Source organism: Benincasa hispida, unplaced genomic scaffold, assembly GCF_009727055.1.
Source record: "Benincasa hispida cultivar B227 unplaced genomic scaffold, ASM972705v1 Contig397, whole genome shotgun sequence".
NCBI lineage: Eukaryota > Viridiplantae > Streptophyta > Magnoliopsida > Cucurbitales > Cucurbitaceae > Benincasa > Benincasa hispida.
In genome coordinates, this window is record NW_024064832.1 from 5,644 (window position 1) to 21,588 (window position 15,945).

At 35.2% G+C, this 15,945-nt stretch overlaps 1 pseudogene; it reads right to left on the bottom strand.

The window, feature by feature from the left end:
• Positions 1-1,786: 1,786 nt before the first annotated feature.
• LOC120069450 overlaps positions 1,787-15,945 on the bottom strand; it is a 38,122-nt pseudogene continuing 23,963 nt past the window's right edge.

The following is a 15,945-nucleotide window of genomic DNA, read 5'->3' on the forward strand; positions in this document are numbered from 1 at the left end:
TATTGAAATTATGTGTTTTAGTATGCTTGTTACTCAAATTAATATAATTAGAGTGCTTAATGATTATGTTACTTCCGTATTTTGCAAGTTTATTCTATTAATTGGATGTAACCAATAAACAATGCATTGGTCCTTCACAAATTGCTCGTAAGTACAACTGAGTCAAATTTACTATTTTACCCCTGTAGTTACACCCAACTTCGTAAGTATCACTGATTCCTCTAATGAACATTTAGTCATAGTAAAACTATAATTAAATCCCACTCGGGTTAGGAGAGGGTGTGACACCATATTGTTCAAGACTTAGAATGATCCGTTAAAGAAGCAATTTATCTACTTTTCTTCTTATGTAGTTGTGTTTCCAGCTCCCCAATCAAACTAATCCCCAAAGTGGTAGGCATATTGAGTCGAAAAATCTGGCAACTTTCACTTATGTAAATCAATTTACTGCCCTCATAGGTAGGAGTTCACAATTCACTTCGAATTAAGGCAAGTCACCTATGGTCATTCCGGTGAAATGAAAGTCTCTTGTAGCAATGGTATTCTACGGAGAGACTATTCATTTCGTGGTTTGGTCTTATACAAACTCTTTGTATAGAATACCCCCGCTCGCATATTTCCACATGAATGGTCAGGAGCAGATCATTTGTAACACTTTACAATGATTAGAACAATTAGAAAACGGTTTGTATCTGTAGTGTCATAAGGATAAGGTACCTAATCTTATCCATCTACTATAGACCGTTCAGTTTATTACTATCCATCTGTATGTCTTTACATACATGTTTAAGCTTCACCTAATAACCTTGGATCTTAGTTTTCTGGTTTTGGTTTAGTGTAACTAAATATCAAATAAATTAACACTTATTTTATTAAATAAATAATATGTTCGTACAAATACAGTTTACAAACTATAAAACCATGAGATTTAGGGCATCAACCCCAACGATTCAAATATTATTCATATTACATAAATAACCTTTTATTTTTAATAAAATGGGTAATGAGATAATGCATATAACTAAAACTATAAATATTTTTAACTTATATAGAATTTCATTCAGTTTTCATAAACACAACATATTAAATATTAATTTGAGATTTCCAACTTTTATTTTATTTCTCTTCCAACAAAATGTCTTATAGAGTCCTTAAAATCCAACGATGGGATCTTATGATCTTAATATTGTTACCTTTACTTGTACAAATTTTTTAGACTCATTATGCAATTAATATACATTCATTAAATAAAGGTCATTGTACTATAGATCAAGAGTTGTACTCTTATGCTCCGTTACATGCATTTTATCCACAAGAATTCTTTTAGCTCTATAGTAACAACTTATGTCATAACTATCTTTGATTCTCTTTAATTATTGAATAGTAATTTTATGATCCATCACAAATCAAATTTCTCTCGAGCCACATATGATTTTAGAGATATTTTAACTTAGCTTACTAAATAAAGAACTATTAATAAAGCAATGCATTTTTTAATAAATAGAGAAAAACTGAATGTGTATGCATTAAGATAGATAAAAGTACAATGGACAATACACAAGATGTAGCATCATGCATTCATGTAATGACAAAAAAAATGTTCATAAAGAAGACATTTGTGGATTAATCAATTACTCAAAATAATATATTATAGTCCTAAGGATACATTTCTTTGTTCTTCTAAAACAACAAAGAAAAAATTATTTGTCACCACAAATTAATTCTAGAGAATTTGGGTGCTAAAGTTTTATGCAATTACAAAAATAATTTAAACTAGTTGCTTTAGAATATCAAAAATTATTTATAATTTTTTTTCATCAAATAGTCATCTCTTAAAAAATAGCTTAAGCTAATGGAGAAGCATTAGGAGAAAGAGGAGAACAAATAAAAGGATTTTGTTTTCCAGAAATGATGGGCTTCACATTTAAACATTGAGATGTAATTGGGCCTTCCTTCCGCTATATGTGAGGTCAATGTCAGCTAGCTCTACATCTTCACATGGAAACTCGGAACTACAAAGAAGTTTGACCGCGAGCGCATTACTTGAAGTACCTCTGATATTCTTAAAACTAACCTTACTAATCTTGACTTTTGTGGACTCTGAAAGGCAAGAACATAGGACATATCTTGTCACATATTTAAGTATTAAAAATTAAATTAAAAAGAAGTTTAATAACTTTCGTACCGTTTATACATGTTTGAGGTTGTGTACAGTATTCCTGATCTATGAGAATTGGATTGCTGACATTGACCATAATTATATCTTCATAGTGCATATCAGAAGCGGTTCCAGCAGAGGAGAAGCTGGCCATGTTTTGATTCTAACGCCATTCGATGTATTCATCAATGTACAATTCTTAACTATGATTCCCTCCACAGTTCTTCAACATTGTATTTTCCTAGGCTCCCTACACTTATACCATGTCCAGGCCCACATGTCACAAAGTATTGTTACTTGCTTACTTCCATCCCCAAGTGAGATACAATCATCTCAGTACCAATGTTTTGTATTAAGGACATTAATCCAAAGATCGCCAATGTGAATCCCATCAGAATTAATACTACTCCTGGTGCATTTATGGTGAATGTTTGGAAGGTGAGGTTCTTACAACCCAATACATTGACATGAAAGTTCTTGCTATTTAGACGTTATATCATTTTTGTCGAATTTTTTATAAAGCTTAACTCAAACTCTGCATTTTTTTAATAAAATAAATTATCATACTTATATATATTTACTTAAAAAAGAGTAATGTAAATGTTAGTTTGAAGTTAAAATTGTAACAATAAATAATATATGGGCCAACAGTACTAAACATTTTTGTTAGTGATTAAATTGTGCTTACCATGGGAATACGATCACACTTTGGGTTTTTATGGCAATCATTTTTCTCCCACGCCACTTTTCCTTGCCCATCTAAACACCACCACCTGTTAAGTTAAGTAATCGATATTCTGAAACTAATCCATCCGTCTCCTGTTAGATCGGTGGTGCCTGCAATGTTCCTTGAAGTTGAATTTCGATGGGGCTTTTGCAAGGGCCACAAACTGAACTGCACTTAACTTGTAAGTTTCTTTTGGAATAATGACTTTACTTTGGGTTGTTGATGCACAAGCTTCCTTCCATGCATTTGTTAGAGCCTATTTAATTTTTAAAATATATTAATAAATCTATTGATGCCACTAGATGTTTTTTTCTCCAATCGATGATAATAAAAAATGATAATTTACCTGAATTTCAGCATTAGGTAGCACCATACTTTGTCACATCGAAAACATCACTAGATTGAGATTGCCCTCTGATAAAGAAACAATATGAATGATAGAGCCACAAAGTTCAATGTTGTACGCATCTTGTTCTTCTTCTCTACGTTTATATTTTTCTTTTCTACCCAATCTCTGTATAGTTTTGTTTTGGAAGAAAATGTTTGTGTATGTTTCAATTACAATTCAAAGTATTTATATTGAAATAGAGAAATCCACACCACTCAATTTCTCCTATAATTAGTTTTCTCCTTTACTCCAAATAAAATAACTAAGTATACTACTTGTCAAACTATGATAAATATTTATGTCTAAAAACATGCCATACCTTTCACCAACCTGATCAAATGTTATCCACAAATGTCTATCTTGGATAAAATAGTTTTGTGGGTGAAAAAGTAAACAAAAATAAGTGGCCCATTGTAAAACATCATAATTTTAGGAAAAAAAATCTTTAAAAAACTAAATATAACAATGGAATTGTAATTATTGTTATTTAATTAAAGTTTTAGAACTAGTGGTAAGAAATTTATCAAATTAAAAGAGAAAGATCAAAATTTAAAATTATTTAAAAATTATATTTTTATCAATTTATCTAAAAGATATTTTATTTTATAACGTATGATCTCTATTTTAATCAATGTTGTTAAATCCATTTATTATTGTCGATGACTCTTAATTATGCTGTAGTGTTTATTAGACATTTTTATTGTTTTTCTAGTACCCTTGAATTATTTGTTATTTAATTAAAGTTTTAGAACTAGTGGTAAGAAATTTATTAAAATTAAAAGAGAAAGATAAAAATTTAAAATTATAAAAATTATATTATATCAAATTATCTTAAAGATATTTTATTTTATATGTATGGTCTCTATTTTAATCAGGTTGTTAAGTCCATTTGTTACTCTTAGTTATATAGTAGTAGTGTTACTAGACATTTTTATTGTTTTTCTAGTACCTTGAAATTTATTAATTGTCCATTTTCTTAAATTTCTTGATTGTGACAAAAAAAATATCTTCTTATCATTATTTTGTGTTGGCTTTTTGACATTAATCTCAAATAATTAATTAAGATTTATTAATTATTTAATATTTTGATGATAAAAATTTGAATAACTTTATTAAAATTGGAATTTGGATTTCACCATCCTCCCTCCCTTTTTAAACTCTTAATCTTGTCCACATTTTAACTATCAATTTTCATTTTTTCCGATCCTCCAAAAACAAAATACAGAACCTCCACATTAAAGTGGAGCCATTGATGACGGGAAATTGGAGGTCAATTTTACTCGACAACCAACTTCCTTGGACGGGTATGCTGCATATTCCTAAGATATGTGTTGATAGTCTGGTCGATGGTCATGCGTTGGAATAAAAATGCGTTAACGAGTGTATGGATGACCATGCATCCTGCACAAGTTTTTCTTGCGTTCACGCCAAGTATAATAACGCAAGTTTCTCGGGTAATCCGAGGTCAACACAGGGACTTGTAGCTATATGTTTGTGGTGATATTTGACTACGTTAATCCTACTCCTATCCTATCTAACAGATAACACAATGAGAATGTGCATGAAAGGTAGAGATGCAACAAACCTTGACATGAAATAAATGTGTGGAAAATAGATAAAATACGGAGATTTTTTCATTCAAAACTTAAGAATGATCGCAAGGGCAACTTTAGTCAACTAATCCATACACATTCATTTTTCCAATCGAAATGCGGTGCTCTAATTCTAGGACGCATGTGTTGAACGCAAAGTGTCCATAGAGATTATAAAGTCTCTAGTCTTGTCTATGCAACGATGCAGAATGCATGAAGCAAGGTGACCGCATTCAATCTATCCTATCTCTAGGATGCATGCGATACATTAATAACAAATAGTGCTCATTCCTAAGCGCCTATCTCTTGTGTTATCTGTTCTAATCTGACTCTCCCAAGCCTAGATTCTGACCTGACCTTGCCCAAGCCTAGATCTTGTCCTTAGACTACCCTTCCAAGTATCCTAATGGACGAATGAAGCATACATAATACAAGACAACCGCATAAACTCGCTGACTATAAGATTGTTACTATCATAGTGAACAATGCATACCTTGCTTAATGCGTCCAACCACTTACCTTTCCGGGCAGTTGATTGTTGCTGATTTCATTCATAACAAAGAAATGCATTAGCCTATAGACAGGCATTGCAGCAGCTTCATACATAAGCAAATAAGATTACTCACATACTCGTGCAACGCATACCTCTCGGTAGTTTGCTACATGCTTCATACCCTAATCCACATGACTAAGTATGCAATACCCCAGCAATCCCACTAAGTGTTGCAATGAAAGTAAAGATGCTAAGCAGAAAGATGGAGATGGAGTCGAATGAAGATAGAGAAATGCATTGAAAACAGATTGTATTGATTTCTTAATTCCAAAATGTTATACAATACAATATGAAAAAAGAAAGGAAAGGAAATAACCGACTGGAAGCAAAGATTTGCTTCCAGTGGATGTGCGTCAAGGCTGTCGTGGTGCCATGGATGGGTGGAGGAGCTGACTCTCTCGAGATCTAACTCCGGTCGAAAGCTCCGGTCGTCACTCGGAATGGATGAAGGAGGTGAAGAATTCTCAGCCGTCTTCTCATGCTAAATTGCCAAGAATAAATAACATACCAGATTCCCTTGAAATTGATGATAGACTTTAAGATGATTATTGTCTTCTTTAACTAAAAATGAATGCCCTTAGTGGGATCTCTATCTAAATGGAATTTCAAGAAAGACTCAGTGCGAATAATTTTGGTATTTTGAGGATCATAGCCCGAATGTCTCTTTACATAGTAGTTTAATTAGGGTTCCCATTAAACTCTAATAATTAGGAATAAGTTTCTACCCATTATTCCATACTCAAAATAGGAATCTAGGCCCTTAATTAATTAGATCACATAATAGACCCAATCTAATAAAATAACCCAATGTGATAAATTATTAATCCACATACATAGCTCATACTTTAATTGTATGTGTTATTATTTAAATACGTCTAATATGTCATTTTTTCTTTCCTAATGAATTAAATGCGTATGCCAATGATTCAAATTTCGAAATGTCTTTTGGGCATTTAAACTTAGATATAAATAAAATACGGAAACTGAATTATATCTAAAATTCTCACTTCCATTAGTTAGAGTAAAAAGGGTCAACGATCATAAAATTACTAAATAATACATAGTAGGAAAAAAGGTGAAGTCAATCATTGAACCAAGGTGAAGTCAGCTTACGTTGATAAAGGGAGGAGTAAACATTTGGCCATGCAGCCAAGTAGGTGCTATCAATCCCATGAGCAATTTGAATGCCTATAAATAGGGAGTTTGGATTTCATTTTCAAATCACACAAAAATCATAAGTTTGTAGAAGGAAGTATTTCCAAATAAGGTTCGGAACTATGAGTAATCTAAGTTGTAAGTTGAATCTGGATTCTAGGGGTGAAAAAGGGACCCGAGGAGCTACTAGAGTGAAAAGTTCCTAAGAAATCAAGGTGAGTGGCTAAAATGTTTTCGAACTAAAACGTTTTTAAACTGTTTTGATTACAAACATTTTACAGAAAGCATGTTTGCGAAAATAATTCCCATGCCTACTAGTTTTATAAAGTGGTTTCCAAGCAAGATCTGAATTGTGTTGTGAACGCATGCATATTGTTGAAAAACTATTTACATATGTATATGTATTGATTTTATCCAGCATGCATTACCATCTTTAAAGCCATATTGTATATGTGTTATACCGTACATGCTTTAAAGAGAAAAGTTGTTTATAAATAGTTTTGGTAAAATGCGATGCCGAAGTACAAAGAGAAGGCATCCACCCAACTAGATACTGAAATACAAGGAGAAGGTATCTATTGGTACTGAAGTACGTTTGAGAAGGTACCAAGCCAACAGGATACTAAAGTACGTTGGAGAAGGTATCCTAGTAGCTCGATACTGAAGTACAAGGAGAAGGTATCTGAGCAGTAGTACCTAATGTGGCCACAGGTGAATAAAGTCAGAGATTGAGCAAAAAGGATTCTCTTTGGACTAGTAGTTGGTGTTGGGATTATTTTACCCAATATACAGGTGAATAAAGTCAGAGAAATGATTTTACTGTTTTATGTTTAAAACAGTTTTATATACATTACGCTTGGAAATTATTTATGCTGTAAAAGTTTATATTTCAGATAAAACTATTTTTTGAAATTATGCATGAGAATTTACTATGTTTTCTCGGTCACTCACTGGACGTAAGCTCACCCTGTTTTCAAATGATTTTGTTTCCCCCCCCCCCCCACAAGTAGCGGTCAAAATCCTCTGAAAGACAGCTTCAGTATCTGCTAAAGGATAAAGACTTGTAACCGTTTGCTAGGTGGTTACTGTTAATATTGTACACATGTTACTATTGTTCATATAGGGACTAGGGTTTGTGGGTTTTGGGATTTGTAAATATAATGTTGTAAATACTCTAAACATATTAAGTTTCTAAGTTAATAAATTGTTGGCCTACAGCCATCCCGTTGCATATAATTTGTATTTGGTATCATAGTTATTCCGCAAGAGTTATTAGGCAGTAAGTGTCAGCCCAAGGGTTGGTAACTGCTACAGTCACGCCTTTCTCTAGGCTAAGAAGATGGTCTGGGGCGGGGTGTGACAGTTTGGTATCAGAGCAAAGGTTTATGTAAAACATGGGAAAAGGTTGAGTGTAAAGTCTAAGTTGATACCAGCTTGGTATTAAAGGATGGGTTATATGTAAGCTTGGGAAAGGTTTGAGTTAGTTTAGTATTAAAGAATAGGACTTTGGGTGAAAGAGAGAGTTCATGCATTAGATTAAAGTCCCATAGATAAGTCCCTAACATGTGTACTTAATAACTAGGCAAAGATGCTGAGGAAAAGAGGCAGACAGAGTAAGTGACTGAGAAGAGGAATATTGACCCTACTAGTGGAGGTCCTGAGGTCTCGTCAGACCCTGATCCGAAGGGGAAAAGAGTTAGAGACTCAGTAGAATAGGAGGCAACTTCTGAAAACGAGTCTAGTACACCAAAAGTAAATGTAGAACCCCAGATGGAGGATCGATTATTCGATAGAATCACTCAAAGATTAGCGGCGAGTGTAAGATCGATTCAAAACGATCCAGAAAAGAAGTTTGGCGTCAAGAGGCTGAAAGCTTTAGGAGCCACGACGTTCGATGGAACCACATATCCATTAGATGCTGAAATCTGGTTGGATTTGATTGAAAAGTGTTTTAAAGTTATGTGATGCCCTGAGGATCGTAAGGTCGAGTTAGTGGCATTCTTGCTGCAAAAAGGGGCTAAGAAGTGGTGGAAAGTGATAGAAGCTAGAAGCAGTAGTTTAGAAACTATGACTTGGTCTGAGTTTGACAAGTATTTGAGGATAAATACTACCCTAGTTCTTTTAGAGATGCGAAGAGGGAGGAATTCCTTAAGCTAACTCAAGGAGTGATGACGGTTGCTGAGTATGAACAAGAATTTACTGAGTTATCTCAGTATGACCTTCCGATCATCGCGGAAGAGAAGGAAAGGTGTAGAAGATTTGAGAGTGGCATAAGAAGAAAAATACGTACACCCGTTACCTTTACATCTAATTGGCTGAATTTCACTCAGTTAGTTGAGACCGTTATCCGAGTAGAGTTGAGTGTAGCGAAGGAGGATGAACTTCAACCAGAAGAAGGACAGTTTAGAGTGCCTAGAGAAACAAGAAGTAAAAAATTTAGATCCTCATTCTCTGAATAGTCGGGGATAAGGAGTTTTGGGGGCATGAGCCAACAAAGTTTGAGTTGAAAGAAGTCCAGACCTGTAGGTAAACAAAGTGGTAGATCAGTATCAGGTCGTGCTAGTGAGTCGGTGGCTAGTACGGGGAGGAAACCACTTTGTGTAAACTGTGGCAGGCCTCATACAGAAGTATGTTACGGTAATAGAAATGTGTGTTTCCAGTGTGGACAAGCTGGGCATTTCAAAAGAGATTGTCCTCAGCTATGTCATGGAGCACAAAATGAGCAAAGAGGAGTTACCCGGACTGTAAACCAACCTAGAACGACCAGAACTAAAGGTGAGGGATTCAGTGTAGCTAAGCAGAAAGGGGTAGCTGGACGACCCCAACAGCAATCACAGCAGTAGCAGGGTAGAATGTACACTATGGCACACCAGGAAGTGGAAGAGGCTCCAGATGTCGTAACTGGTACGATAACTTTATGTAATCAATCCACTTATGCATTATTTGATCTTGGTGCTACACACTCATTCATATCTAGTATGTGTGCATTACATATAGATAAAATACCTGAACGTATGGATGAGGAATTATTTATCTCTACGCCTGTGGAAGATACTCTAGTTGTACATGAGTATTATAGGAATTGTGAAGTAATTCTTGGAGACCAAAGTTTTTGGGTCGACTTGATTCCATTAGAATTACTAGAATTTGATGTTATCTTAGGTATGGATTTCCTAAGTAAACACTACTCCACTATGAATTGCTTTAGAAGAGAAATAGTGTTTAAGAAATCCGGTGAAAAAGAAATAACTCTAGTAGGAAGTAAAAGAATACTCCCAAGAAGTTTAATATCAGCGGTAAAAACTAGAAAATTGTTGAGTAAAGGATGTGAAGCTTATTTAGCATCTGTAGTAGTTTCCCAAGATAAGAAACTAAAACCTGAGGATGTACCTGCAGTACAAGAATTCTTAGATGTGTTTCCTGAAGAATTACTACGCTTATTGCCTGATAGGGAAGTGGAATTTACTATTGAGTTAATTCCTGGTACTGCACCTATATCCCAAGCACCATATAGGATGGCCCCAACGGAGTTGAAAGAATTAAAAGTTCAATTACAGGAACTTGTGGATAAGGGATATATTTGACCCAGTGTATCACCTTGGGGAGCGCCAGTCTTGTTTGTTAAGAAGAAAGACGATACTCTTAGATTATGCATAGACTATAGACAGTTGAATAAAGTGACCATTAAGAATAAGTACCCATTGCCTCGTATAGATGTTCTCTTCGATCAGTTAAAGGGAGCAACAGTGTTCTCTAAAATATATTTGAGGTCAGGCTATCACTAGTTGAAGGTGAAAGACACAGATATTCCTAAAACTACATTTAGAACTAGATATGGACATTTTGAGTTCCTAATAATGCCGTTTGGACTGACAAATTCTCTTGCGGTATTTATGGACTTCATGAATAGGATATTCCATTCTTATCTGGATCAGTTTGTGATAGTATTCATAGATGACATACTAGTGTATTCCAGTAGTGCGGAAAAACACAAAGAACATCTAAGGATGGTAAATTTAGTTTCAAATTTAGTAAGTGTGATTTTTGGTTAAATCAAATCATATTTCTTGGGCATATAGTTTCAGCTGACGGAGTTAGTGTTGATTTACAAAAGATAGAAGTAGTAGTTAATTGAGAACGACCCCTAAGTGTAACCGAAGTACGCAGTTTTCTGACAAATTCTCTCGCTCTCGCTGTCGCTGGTCGCGCTCTCGCTCTCACTGGTCTCGCTCCTGCTCCCGCATTCACTCTCGCTTCCGCGCTCGCTCCCGATCCCACTATCTCCCATTGTCTCGCTGAGAATCTCGCTCTCTTTACTCTCGCTCTCTCCAACTTTCTCTCCACTCTCGCTTTCTTCAATTTTCTCTCCAATCTTGCTAGTTTTCACGCGTGGTTACCTTCACTGCTTGTGGATTTCACTTCCTCTTTTTAAATCTTTCAAATTTTAAGAGTATATGGGCAATTAATTCACCTCCAATTCTTCCAATGAGTAGTGTCCAAACAAAAGTTATCTACTGTCCGTTGTCTCCTGGATTAGCTAGCATCCAACTTCCAATTAATTCTCCCTGATTCTGCTCCTTATTCATTATTTTTGGATAATGAATAAATTTCCTATTTTTCCCTTTCTAAATTTCCACCCCTTTAAATAAAATTTCATCCTGCTTAATATTTGACATTTAATTTTCTATATGCGTACAACTCTGGGGTGTTACATTCTGCCTAGGTGAAAAGAAATCCACTAGAATATAACTTAGTTTTTACAAAATACGCTTCAACTAAGACTACTTAAAGTCAGTTTACTCATAACTGAATGCTAGTGAGTAAGTTAGGCTCCCCCTAACACTGATACTACTTATGATGAGTCTACAAATTTAGGCTTCCTCTAAATTTGATGCCACAACAACCACTTCACCCCCTTTTCACATGCTAGTTGAAGGAATGCTCAACCAGCAGTCTACCATAGCAAAACTACTTAATCGACCCATGTTTCAAAGAACCATCATGCTTCTTACTTTGATTAAACAGCAACACCGAACACACGAAATCCTTCTGAATTACAATGAAATAGTCTACAATAGCAAGAATACAGCTTGCCCTAAAACCACACATAAGGTACAAATAAAAGAAAGCCTCGGTAAAAAAGCCACCAATAGCAACAAACCAAACAATGAGAGATCACCCTAGCAAATTTGCCACCAATAAGAAAAGAATACTAGCACCAAGTCAGAGAAAAAATATCCAAGAAAATACAAGAAAATATTATCAGCCAACCAACACCGTAACAAGTTCTCTCTTTGATATAAGATTTTCTTTTATTGGAGAACCAACTAAATACACGAGGACGAGAAAAAAAAAACACACCATTTCAATATTAATCAAAATAGATTTCAAGATACATCCTGAACATCAACAACAACAAAAAAGAGGAGAGAACAGAAACAGCTCAAAAACAAAATAACCACCATAACAATTAACAATCAATCATCTCCCCCTTTTTTCAGGAAGAAAATCAATCAGATGGCAGGGGCTGGGAAGATGAAGCATCATCAGATCGCAGAAGTGATGTACTTAAAAGATGGACCAATGCACCAATTTCAGCCTAATGATTAGTCAGATCATGAATAATAGTGCTCAATGTATGAGACTCAAAGGTCATAATGCGAAAGATGCAAGTCCCAAGCTCAATAGGAATCAATAACCAACCTCCCAGAACCTCCAAATCCTTAGGTAGAGGAATGTTAGAACTCTTAAGAGGATGGATGTTGTGCATAGTGTCGGGGACATGTGTACCCCAAAAATCTTGTAATTGAGATTAAGAAAGTTGGGAGTAGGGCCTCGAGCATCATTGGGGCCAAGAATGGCTAGTTATTGAGACAACAAGATACTAGGGAATAAGTGTGGTAAACAGATAGCAGCTTGATTGCAAAGGAGTCAACATGGCGAAAAAGTTGATTATATGAAAGGACCCCAAAATCAAAAGTAGAGAAAGTTCCAGTCTGATACAGAAGACTAGCCAAAGAAGGAGAAAGACTGGACCCATGAGTCAAAGGATACCAATTAGCAATGCCAATTCAAAACAAAATAGCATACTTCACACTGAGCGGCATACAATTGACCAAATGAAGGCCACTTAGACCAAGTACTACCTGTAAGCTCAGCAACAATATCCTTAATGGAGGGATGAGGCTCACTAAGAGGAGGGGAATCAACATGCCCTAGATAATCATTAATATCAACAAGAGAAATGGTAAAATAAGTGCCTATAATATAGACCTTTTGATAAGCAAGAGAACTGGGATCATTGAACTTTGAAGAAAGATTGACGATAAACTCCCTCATCAACTGAGGATAAAAGGGACACAGGTCCACAACAGTTTTGAGAAGCCCAACACAATGAAGAAGGTCCATAATTTCCAAACAGAACATGGTTTGATCAGACATAACCTTCTCATCAGCAATATGTCGCTGCACCCCATACTTCCATTGCAAAACATTGTCTTCACTATGATAGGATATCCCATTGATAGGCACGAAAGGAATATTAGGAGGAATTTTATGATGAACAACTCTTATACGAGGCTTGTTCTTAACAAAGGCAATGTCTTCTTCATTGCTAGAGACATAAATCTACATAGAAGGGTCAGATTCAAAGTCAGGGCTTTTCTTCTTAGGGGGAGTTCTTTTTTATAAGAAGAACGTAAGTAACATCTTGGAAACCATTAGAGACCTTCTCAGCATCAACCAAAGAGATAATATGAGAAGAACCAAAAATAACATTATCAGTATCTGGAGCAACAACATTAGTATCAACAACATTACAAGGTTAGTCGTATCGGGAGGAACAACAAAATCACTAATAGATTCAGGCCCAACACTACAAGAAAGAGGAATATCATATTCAAAATCAGAAGAGTGAAGGATAAAGAGAACTATTGCACCCTATTTAGCAACAAATGTACTCAACAAATTCCAGACATCAGTAGAGCTTACTAGAGGCTTAGTATCATCATTGTTAGCATTCTTCACAATAGAGCCATCCCACAAAACCATAGAAAGAAGGTGAAGGACAAGGGGCTCCGACTGATTGGAATCACCAACATGCAAAGAGAGTTAGACAATAGGCACATCTTCAACAGACTTCCTTAATCTCTTGGAAGGGATATTAGAAAGAAACGAGTCCTAGCGAGATCGCTTGGAAGAGGATTCTTCAACGGAAGCATCGAGAATGTCTGCCCTAGCCAGCGAAACATTCGGACTGACATGTCGTTTTTTATTAACCTTTTGCTTCAGTATTTCCATTCTGTTTCCAGAAGTATGAGTATCACTTCGAGTATTTGAAAAATATAAGCTCAAACATTCAACATTCAAGAACTATTTCACATTTCTTTAACTTTTATAGTTAGTTATTATAACTACTTGTATCAGAAATTAGTATAAATATTCATCATTTACAAATTTTGTAGATACAACAACATATACAGCTTCAAGAAGAACTTGAAAATCTGTAAAAGGAAGAATCTGTGACTTAGCTCTTGAGAAAATCCAACCGAGCCATAGGGGCAAAGGTTTCATCAAAATCAACACCTTCCACATGAATGTATTCCTAAGCAACAAGCCAAGCCTTATTGAAAGTAACAGTTCCATGTTTATTGGATTTATTTTTGAAGATCCATTTTGTTCCAATAAAATTTGCATTTTGTGGACGAAGGAATTCTCATACCTCATTTCTTCGAAACTGACTTAACTTTTCATGTATAGCATTCGTCTAGAACTCGTCTTTCATTGCCTCATTAACGTTCTTTGGCTTGATAGGAGAGGTGAAACATATGTGCCAATCAGGGATAGTACACTTTTTTCTTTTTTTGGAGTACAAGTACCTGTATTTAACTCACCAATTATACTAAGAGGATGATTCCTTTAAGCACGACTAGATATAATTAACACTTAGTTCACAATACCAACCGGTCAGAATTATCACTTTCACACACAATATTGCACGATGGAATGGGAGAACTAATGTCACTAGCATCAGGATCAACCTAAAGAGTACCCACCATGATCTTCATCTTTATAGGAATGATCAATATTTTGCAGGTCATCAACTACGACGTTGATGGGTTCTAAAACATTTCAAGTGCCTTTGTTAAAGACACACGATAAACACGACTATTACACAAGTACCTTAAAAGAATACCTTCATCCGCTTTGGTATCTCATTTCTTTCTAGAATCTCGATTGGTGAGAATATAGCAGGTACTCCAAAACACATGAAAATACTTAACATTTGGCTTGCGAACTTTTTAAATTTCATGCAACATAGTCCTTTCCATTTCCTAAAGAGTGTGATTCTTCCTTTCAACAACACCAATCTATTGAGGGGTTATAAAAGAAGAGGACTCATGTTGAATACCCTATAAGTTACAAAACTTTTCAAATTTAGAGTTTTCGAACTCTTTACCATCATCAATCCTGATCTTCACAAGTTGTACCTCTTGTTCTATTTGAAGTTAGAGACATAACATCTGACAAACTTGAAAAGTGTCTAATTTTTCTCTGATAAAGCGCACCCACGTGAACCGGGAGAAGTCATCAACACAGAAAAATGTATATCGTTTACCCCCCCAAGTTTTCCACTTTCATCGGCCTCATTAGATCCATGTGAAGAAATTCCAACCGATTGGTAGTACAAGCAAGACCTTTCTTATGAGAAACTCTTACTTGTCTTCCAGCTTGACAGTCACCACACACTGCATCTCCGTCTCCAAATAAGGAGAGTATCTCAAGAATGGCTTTTTCGGACACAACCCTCTGTATAGGGTGAAGATTAACATGTCCTAGCCACTTATGCCAAAGAGAAGGATCATTGTTTTGAGCTGTGTGACAGACATCTAAACAAACATTAGGAGTCTAGAGATAACGGTTGTCAGATGAGCACATATCTGTCATGATGATCATATTTCTGCATGGATCATAAGGCATTTGTATTTAGAAAAATTTACTGAATGACCCTAGTCACATATTGACTTATGTTGATTGAATTTTCAGTCAATCCTTTAACAAGGACAATGTTAGGATAAGATAACATGCAACAGAAGCAAACAGAATTAATAAGCACTCTAATTACATTTAATTTAATTTCTAAAAGCATGCTTAAACAGAAATTTAAGAAGATGGTTTCTCAACAATATACCTTTGATGAATTCTCCCTATTTCAAGCTATTATTCTCATGATTACAGCTCCAATTCAATAGTGACCACCAAGAGATCTTCTCTACTATTCTTAGCCTTGAATTTGAATGGTGGAACTCACAATTGAGCTGAATTTGCGAAGGGAAAGGGATAGGTACTTAGGTGAAGGAGAAGAACTCAGCT